The sequence below is a fragment of the Penaeus chinensis genome, chromosome 36 (assembly GCF_019202785.1).
Source record: "Penaeus chinensis breed Huanghai No. 1 chromosome 36, ASM1920278v2, whole genome shotgun sequence".
Lineage (NCBI taxonomy): Eukaryota > Metazoa > Arthropoda > Malacostraca > Decapoda > Penaeidae > Penaeus > Penaeus chinensis.
In genome coordinates this window covers 19,588,704-19,598,703 of record NC_061854.1, presented here as the reverse complement: position 1 = coordinate 19,598,703, position 10,000 = coordinate 19,588,704, and the positions used below count along the sequence as shown (strand labels likewise).

The following is a 10,000-nucleotide window of genomic DNA, read 5'->3' as shown; positions in this document are numbered from 1 at the left end:
GATGACTCATATACACGTATGTGTGTGTGTGTGTGTGTGTGTGTGTGTGTGTGTGTGTGTGTGTTTATTTATTTATATACTATAGAGATATGATTTAGAGAGGGATGCATCGCACTTATATCCCATTTTCTTAGATTCGTTGAAGTTTATCATAGAAAATGGAAAATCTCGTCAACATTTTTTACGCTTGCTGAATTATGTAGCAACAGTATTTACCAGAAACATGTAGTTTCACCACCTGCCATTATGATAATTTCCCTATGGCAAGTAGTTAAGGTAACCATAGGAACGAAACATGAAAAGTGAAAGAAAAAATAAAAGAAAGAAACGTAGAAATGTAGGTAGGGAAAATACAATAAACCGAGTAATTACAGAGGAGATGGGGAGAGGAGGTATAACCAGAGGAAATAAATGACCAATTAAGGATTTTGAAAATGAGTCTAGAAGATATGCAACCAAGGAGAAGAAAATGGACGACAGAGGAAGCATAGCGGAGTGTCAAGGGTAAAGGGTTATTTTCGCGGTGAGATAAAATGGAAAAGAGAAAGAGATTATGTTAAGATAAATAAGAAAAAATAGAAAGAAGAAAAAAATAGGAGGAAAAGGAACGAAACAAGAAATTTATAATTGTTAAGAAGAGGAAGCGGTAAGGAGAAAAAGATTGGTTGATCCAGTAAATAAAAAAAAAAAGTAGAAATGTAATTAAGAAGATACGAAGGAAGGGAGAAGAGTGGAAGAAAGAGGAAACATGACAGAGTGCTGAAAGAGGTTACATATTAGCGGTGTCATGCCTCGTAGCCTGAAATGATTGGTCTCCCCTTCCTCTTTCCCTCCCTCCGTTTTCTATGATCGTAACGGCAGTAATCGCATGGTAGACTAAACAAAAAGTGTAAAATGGCGAGTGAGACTCTCTCGCGGTCGATTTATTTCAGGTATATAAATTTGGCTCATATTTATGGCAATGACGTGGAAGAGAAGGGAGTGATGGTTGACATCACTTTCTGGGTGATGGTTTGATGACGAAAGTATGATAATGGATGGTTTATTATCAGCATCACCTTTATTCTGTATCTAGTAAATAATAAGCATTTATTCATATTCACCTGCGTTGGGTGTGTATTTTTTTTGCATTACCAGTTATTCCTCAACATATCATTATAGCTAACATAAGTAATCATGCTTGTCACAACCGTTGACAGTTGGCCGATATTCAAACAGGAAGATAATCTGATTCATTACGTGGTTTGTGTGTATGTGTGTGTAGGTTGATTTCATTGTATTAGTAATGATGATCATTAGATACTTGAGAATCAGTATAATTTCTGGGTTTTTTTTTTTTTTTCATGTCGTAGTTATTAGAGATATGAGAAATAATTGCAAACATTGAACGTGAGAAATTGAGAAACAGATGCTGCATTCAGACATTCAGGATACATGTAAGAAAAAGTGCTGAACATTGCATTAATGCTGACAAAGTTCTTGTGATACTATATATATATATATATATATATATATACATATATATATATATATATACATACATATATATATACATATACATACATACATATATATATGTATATATATATATATATATATATATATATATATATATATATATATATATAAATGTGTATATATATAGGTGTGTGTGTGTGTGTGTGTGCGTGTGTGTGTGTGTGTGTGTGTGTATATATATATACATATATATATATATACATATATATATATGTATATATATATGTATATATATATATACTCATTCACTCTCTTCCGTATTATTTTTGCCACATTTTAATAGCAGGTTTCCGATGCATCCTTTTCCTGGTGGAGGAAAGCGTCAAGGATTCCCAAGTGTCGTTAGGACACTGAAACGGGCTGCTGATTTTAGGACCTTTTCGGGAAATTCCCAAAATAGAAAATGTTTTTGAGAATTATTTTCCTCTCTATTTCCTTTTGGTTTTCTCTTCCTGTAACTTTTTATTTATTCTCTCCTTCCTTATTACTTTTTCCTCAGAAAACAGGACACAGAACCGCTGCCACACATCATCCGAAACATCCCTTGAGGATTCACATAAAACCAGCGAGTGTTCGAAGCGCTTCGACTGACTTAGCAACGAGTCGGTTATTTGGGATCCAGGCGAAAAATATATCCGTCTCTTATGCAAAGAGACTGTGTTTGTGTTTTGGACTGTTATGGGAATACACACACACAAACACATACTCACACACACACTCACACACACACCCACAGACACACTCACTCACTCACTCACTCACACTCACAGACAAACACACAAAAGGAGAGAGTTAGAGAGAGACAGACAGACAGACAGACAGATAGACAGACAGAAACAAGTGTCACACCTCATGTATCCTAAGCGTATTATTTTATGTACATACGTGAGGTTGCTGGTATGTATGACTGTGTATACTCTTATGGGTGTACTTATACATGTGTACAGACGCGTGTCGATCCTAACCATTACCTCCCACAATCCCCGTCTCTGAATTTACACGCCGTCCGTTCTCAAATCGGCCTTCATATCATGTCTTCTTCCTAACATACGGCTACACAATGACGCGTCTAACAAGTCTAGCGTAGATTCGCCGGTCTAACGAGCTTCTAACAACGTGACTCAAGAGCCGGGGACAATCACTGTACCGTATGAGATATTCATGAATGAATATCTGTTAAGTGCCACTGTGATTCACTGCAGGCGAATGTTTACTTATGACGTATGACGCGTGTATGTATGTATGTATGTGTATGTATATGTGTAAGCTTTGTGTGTGTGTGTATATGTGTGTGTGTGTGTGTGTGTGTGTGTGTGTGTGTGTGTGTGTGTGTGTGTGTGTGTGTGTGTGTGCATGAATGAACATATACGATTATATGTAGGTGGTTCAATTTGGCTTGTCACACAGTTACAGTGTTATGCAATGCTGCTTTATCAACGCATGCAATAAAAACCCATTTAGTCATATCTCTATAACTTGTTGCTGCTACTTCCGTGCATTTGGTCGCATTTCATTTCGTAATATATGAGGAAAAGGGTAGAGAGAGAGAGGTTTAGTTTGGTACCTTTTGTTACAATGGATATTCTACCGCTGCACCACACAGCACACGCGCACACACACACACACACACACACACACACACACAGAGAGAGAGAGAGAGAGAGAGAGAGAGAGAGAGAGAGAGAGAGAGAGAGAGAGAGAGAGAGAGAGAGAGAGAGAGAGAGAGAGAGAGTGAGAGAGAGAGAGAGAGACAGAGAGAGAGAATGAGAGAGAGAGAGAGAGAGAGAGAGAGAGAGAGAGAGAGAGAGAGAGAGAGAGAGAGAGAGAGAGAGAGAGAGAGAGAGAGAGAGAGAGAGAGAGAGAGAGGGAAAGGAAAAGGAAGAGGTTGGAGGGAGGAATAGACAAAGAATACAACGAAAAAGAGAAATGAGGGTGATAAAGGAGGAAGGACAAAGTAATTAAGGAAAAGGAAAAAGGGAGAATGATCTTCCTGGTGCGAAAGAAAGAAAAATAGATTAAAACTAGGAGAACGAGAAAGATCGAAGAGATAGGAAAGGGAAATGAGAGAGACAGAAGGAAAGGGAGGAAGAAAAGAAAGTACCACAAAAAGGAGGTAAGGAAAAGAAAATCAAGAAAAAACGGGGAGAAAAAAAATGAATAGGAAAAGGAAAAGACACGGAAATAAGGAAAGAAAGACAATGAAGATTAAAAAGGGAAAAGAAATGTAGAAGAAGAAATAAATTTGGAAGAAAAAACGAAGAGAAAAAAAAGGAAAAGAGAGGAAAGAAGCAGAAAAAGAAAAAGGAAGATCACGGAAACAAAACAAAATTTTAAAAAAGCAGAGAATGGAAGATAAACAAAGAGAAAGGTAAAGAAAAAAAGATAGAAAGAGAGAAAAAAAAAAGAGAAAGCGAAAAAAGAAGGAAAGAAAATTAATTAGAAATCTTGAGAAAATGGAAGATAAACAAAGAGAAAATAGATAGAGAGAAAGTAAAAAAATAAACAAAAATGAAATAAAATAGGCGGAGATGAAAAGAGAAGAGAAAGCGAAAAGGAAGAGAATTTATAACTAACTCGCTGGTTGGTATTCCTCTCCCCCGGCGTGGAAGTGTATGGTCGAGTGCCTGGCAATTGGGCTGACTTAAGGAGACTTAACGGGGCTATGTAATTGCTTTTGCTGGTGCGCCATGTTGTGATGTATTGCAAGGGGAGCTGGCACTGGCTGGCCTTCGAAGGCGAGGTTATTTTTCGTGTTATTTGTGGTTTTGATAATATATGTGTATATACGTATATATATATATATATATATATATATATATATATATATTTATATATATATATGTATATGTATACATATGTATATATGTATACATATATATATATATATATATATATATATAGATATATAGATATATAGATAGATAGAGAGAGAGAGAGAGAGAGAGAGAGAGAGAGAGAGAGAGAGAGAGAGAGAGGGAGAGAGAGAGAGAGAGAGAGAGAGAGAGAGAGAGAGAGAGAGAGAGAGAGAGGGAGAGAGAGAGAGAGAGAGAGAGAGAGAGAGAGAGAGGGGGAGAGGGAGAGGGAGACAGAGAGAGATGTGGGCGTGTGTGTGTATGTCTATATATATATATATATATATATATATATATATATATCTACATATGTACACACATATATATATATATATATATATATATATATATATGCCTAAATATATGTATATATATATATATATATATATATATATATGTCTGTGTGTGTGTGTGTGTGTGTGTGTGTGTGTGTGTGTGTGTGTATGTGTGTGTGTGTGTGTGTGTGTGTGTGTGTGTGTGTGTGTGTGTGTGTGTGTGTGTGTGTGTGTACATACATTTTTTTTTCTTTTTCTTTTGAAGGGGCGGGGTGAGAAGGCCTTCCTCATTTTTTTTTGTGGTTTATTTTTACTCATTTTGTTTAGTGCTATTTAATTGTTGTTTTTAACCGTCATTTTCAATCATTAGTAGTAGCAGTAGTAGTAGGAGTGCTCATTATACATTCATCATAGCATTACATCCTCAATCACCATCCCCATATTCAACATTAATGATACCCATCTCATCATCACCACCATTATCCCCACCACCATCATCACCATCGTTACCCCCCCCAACCACCACCATCACCACCATTATCCCTACCACCATCACTACCCCCCCACCACCATCACCACTACCACCACCAACACCAACACCATCACCACCACCCTCACCACCATCACCACCACCCTCACCACCATCACCAATACCACCACCCTCATCACCACCATCACCACCATTACCCCCACCATACGCATCGCGCCCCCGAAAAGTGAGCGACCGCCCGCCCGCCCGCCCGCCCGCCCGACACGGAGGCCAGAACACGACAGAAGTTCCGGCGAAAGTCCCACGGTGCTACCTGAGGCGTAATCTGATCCTGGAACACCTGTTTTATGGCTCGGAGTGGCTGCGGTGGGCGCCCGGAGTGGATGAGTGGATTAGTGGATGAGAGTGGATGGTAGATTGGTGGATGAGTGGGTGATTGGATGGTAGATAAGGTAGGTTGTGGTTGGTGGGTGGTAGACGGTAGATTAGGTAGGTGGTAGATGAGTGGGTGGTAGATGGTAGATAAGGTAGGTGGAAGTTGGTGGAGGTTGATGGATGAGTGGACGGTAGATAACGTATTTGGAGATCGGAAGACGCACGGACGGTTGATGCAAAATGGTGTAGAGATGGATGGTAGATCGTAGATTTTTGATGGCATGTGCTTATGAATTTAAGGACTGATTAACTGGTATATTTGTTTATAAAAAGAAAATCGATATGTACTTTATGTCTCCTTATGAGAAGTTCTATTAAACAGTCCAGACTAATGATTACTGTAAAGAATGTTAATATATATGGAATGAAGAAAAGACGATCGCTGAGCGCAATTTTTCGATTCTTCCATTTTCTCTTTGACTAGTAACAACTAAGAAAAAACGCCTTGGCCTCATTTTCTGCCTTTGCAAATCGCAAACTGCAACGATCGGCGAGACACGGTTCAGATAGCAAGCGAGGGCGTGGCTCTGAAGGGGAAACACACGGAATTATCCCGGAAAACTACGATAAACTACATGAAGAATTCCCTTCCTCCGTCCGCCATTTTTTTTTTCTTTGTTTTGTTTTCGTTTTCTGTTTTTTTTCTTCTTTTTTTGAGAGAGTGTATTTTATATTGATTCTTTGTTTTTAATAATCTGGTTTGTTTTCATTTAACATTATTTTGTTTTTTTATATCTAAAATATTTCGTTCCTTCTACACTCACCGTCCCTCTCCTCTGTCCTCAGCCACCTGCTTCCTTACATCCTCTCTTCCTGAGCATCTCTTTCCATCCTTCCTCCTTTCCTTCCTTCCTTCCTCTATTTATGGCTTCGCTCTGTCTCTCTCCTCAAGCCCCTCCCTCTCTTCCCTTTCCTTTACAACGCATTTCCTTCCTTCCTCTTCTTCTCCCTCTTTCTTTTCTTCTTTCTCATATCTCCCATTCTTTCGCCGTCCTCCTCCTCCACCCCCCTCCCAACACTCGCCACACCTCGTTGGATCCCCTCCTCCCTCCCCTCACCTCCCCCCCCCATTCTCCCCCCCTCTTCTCCCATCCCTTCCCTCCTCCATCCTTTATCCTTCTCCTTCTTCTCATATCCCCCTTACCATCCTATTCATCAACTCCCTCCTCCCCCTCCTCCTTCCTACTCCCCTTGCCCTCTCCATCTCCTTCGTATTCCCCCTTCCTCCCCCACCTCCGTCATACCCCCTTTCCTCCTTCTCCCCCTGCCCCTTCCCTCCCCTCCTTCCTATTCCCACTCCCTCCCTCTCCCCACTCCCTCCCCCCTCCCCCTCCTCCCTCCCTCCCACCAGCCCCCCCCTCCCCCTCTCCCCACTCCCTCCCACCAACCCCCCTTCCCCCTTCTCCCCCCCCGTCCCCCCTCCTCCCTCCCCTCAGGCGATGCGCGACGGACGCCGCGCCGCCGAAACGCGACACGAGGCGGAGCGAGGCGTAGCATGGGAGAGCTTCCTACCCCCCTACACCCCCCACTCTCCCCCTCCCCCCCGGTCGACGTCATCCTGGTCCACACGAATTCACCAGAACGCCGGAAATGCTAAGAAGAGGGGGGGGGGAGGGAGGGAAGGAGCGGAAAAGGGGGGTGGGGGAGGATGGGAAGGATGGGGGAGGGAAGGAGACGGGATGGGAAGGATGGGGGAGGGGGGGGGTAGGCGGGAGAATGGGGAGGGAAGGGAGGGGGGAGAGGGAGCAGAGGGTAGGGGTAAGGGTGAGTGAGGGGAGAGGAGGGATGGGAGGCTATCACCGTCATTATTATCATGATGATGATAATAATAGCAATAATGGTAACGATGATTGATAGTAATTGTAATGATGGCATTTAAGATAATAGTAACGATAATGATGTTAGTAAAGATAGGAATGATAATGATGATAGTTAAGATAATAGTGATAATAATGGTGATAGAAAAAATAAAAGTAAAAATAATGATAATGGTTATTAATATCACCGTTATTGTTATTATTATTATTATTATTATTATTATTATTATTATTATTATTATTATTATTATTATTGCTATAATTATTGTGGTTATCGTTGCCATGAAAATAATGATAATAGCATTGATAAAATAATTATTATATTATTATTATTATGATAATAGTAATGGTATTATTATTATTGTTGTTGTTGTTGTCGTTGTTGTTGTTGTTGTTGTTATTATCATTATTATTATTATTATTATCATTATGGTCATTATCATTAATATTATCATTGCTATTATTATTGTTATTGTTATTTTTTCATTATTTTTGTTACTATTATTATTACCAATATTTTTGTTGTTGATGTTATTGTTTATATCATTATTATCATTATTATTTTATTATTATTATTATAATTATTTTTGTTGCTGCTGTTGTTGTTGCAGTTACTATTTTCATTATTATTATTATCATTATTGTCACCATTATATTTATTACTCTTTAGTAATACTATTAGTATTGATATTGTTGCTACTGATTACATTAGTATCATTATTGTCATTTTCATTAATCTTATCATCATCACCATCATCACGGTTATCATCAGCATCATTATTGTTAATATTCTTTTATTGCTGATATCATAATTGTTATTATCATCACAAACATCATCATCACCACCACCATCATCCTCATCATCATCCTCATATTATTATTATTATTAGTAGTAGTAGTAGTAGTAGTATCAAAATGTTATTTTGCCAGTGTCCCCGATATCACAAATTCGTCAGCTCGATCTCTCGTTTACCACAAGGCAATCTTTTCTAGTTAATAAGGCTTTGCTCTGCTGAAATTCTAGGACTCGCAGATCCTGTAATGAGCCATAATAGTTTTATTTTTAGTCTTCTGAATCACTACAATACTTCGAGCCTCAGTGTAGCGCGTCAGGATGCGGGAAACGTATGCTGGTTTTTGGTTTACAACAAATGGTGTTTATGTGATTGAACTAAATGGTTGGTTCAATAAGGGATTTTTTTTGTTTTGTTTATACTGTAGTGTAGTTTTGTTATCTCTTGGTGTAATGTATTTCATTTGTAACTTACTGTGTTGTTTCCCGTGTGATTATGACAGAATTAATTTGTATTCTGTGATGGTTAGGATTATGCTGTACATTCTATTGCGTTTGTGATTACATCGTGGTGTTTTTTCATGATGATAATTGTGTTATCAAACATATTACGTGGATATGACTCTACAGCTATATGTGCTATTAGGATGAGGATTAGGTTACAGCATATGTTGTAATTGTTTTATGTTTTAATTATAAATCATTCATAACATCTGCTCTATGAATGATTTTATTCCCGAGTGATAATATTTATAGTATCGATATGGTGACTTTGATATTGTGGCTGGTCGTTTAGTTATACTGCAGCATACTGTGTGGTTATTCGATAATAATTGTGACAGTGAAATTCATGCAGAGAATTAGCATTGAAATCATATACGAAGGTTATTGCTCGATTTCTCTTTCTTTGGTGCGTGCGGTGATGCCCAAAATATCGACCGAGTTATTTTTCTCTTTCTTTTCCCTCCTTTTCTTCTTCTCCATTTCTCTTCTTCTTCCCCTTCTTCATCTTCCATGTCTTCTCTTCTCCCTCATTTTTCTTCTTCATCTTCACCTCCCCTGTCTTTTTTTTTCTACGAGGAGAAGGCGAGAAATGCCTGTGGTGTGAGTTCTAAGTAAAGTGAGGTAAAAGTTTAAGTAATTGTAATTTTTTTACTATTCATCATTTTCGTTATTGTTCTTTAGTGCGGAAACTTGACTTAGGGAAGTCATGATCGTGAGGTCATACGGAGCTTGTGTTTGTAAGATTGGATGTTTTGATAGCGATGATATAAACAGCCAAGTCCTTAGTCTCTCTCTCTCTCTCTCTCTCTCTCTCTCTCTCTCTCTCTCTCTCTCTCTCTCTCTCTCTCTCTCTCTCTCTCTCTCCTCTCTCTCTCTCTCTCTCTCTCTCTCTCTCTCTCTCTCTCTCTCTCTCTCTCTCTCTCTCTCTCTCTCTCCCTCTCTCTCTCTCTATCTCAGCTCCATTCTTATTCCCGTTCTTGAATGTACTGTATGTGTAAGTCTGCGAATATGTGCGTGTAAGGACAGGTGCATTTACAGTTACAAAGTGCCATCAAGTGATGAAAATGTTCACAGTGATAATCAAGGTTATCTGAAAATGATATAAGATCACCAGATATTCCCATCAGAGGAAACGTTTCTTGATGGTCGTGTTCTTGGCGTAATAATGTTGATGATGATTTACCAGTAATTGTATAAAACTGCATAGTCTAATTAGTTTGAATTTGCGAATAGGGAAAAATCGCCAAACAGAAGCATTTTAATATTGATATATATAGAGGAAGAAAAATGTCAGCGGTTTAAAAGGATCGACTGGC

The 10,000-nt window shown here is 38.9% G+C and overlaps 1 protein-coding gene across 3 annotated transcripts in view; it reads left to right on the top strand.

Moving 5' to 3' along the window:
• LOC125045077 (kinesin-like protein KIN-14I) overlaps positions 1-10,000 on the top strand; it is a 113,021-nt gene that overhangs the window by 72,367 nt on the left and 30,654 nt on the right. The window lies entirely within an intron of this gene.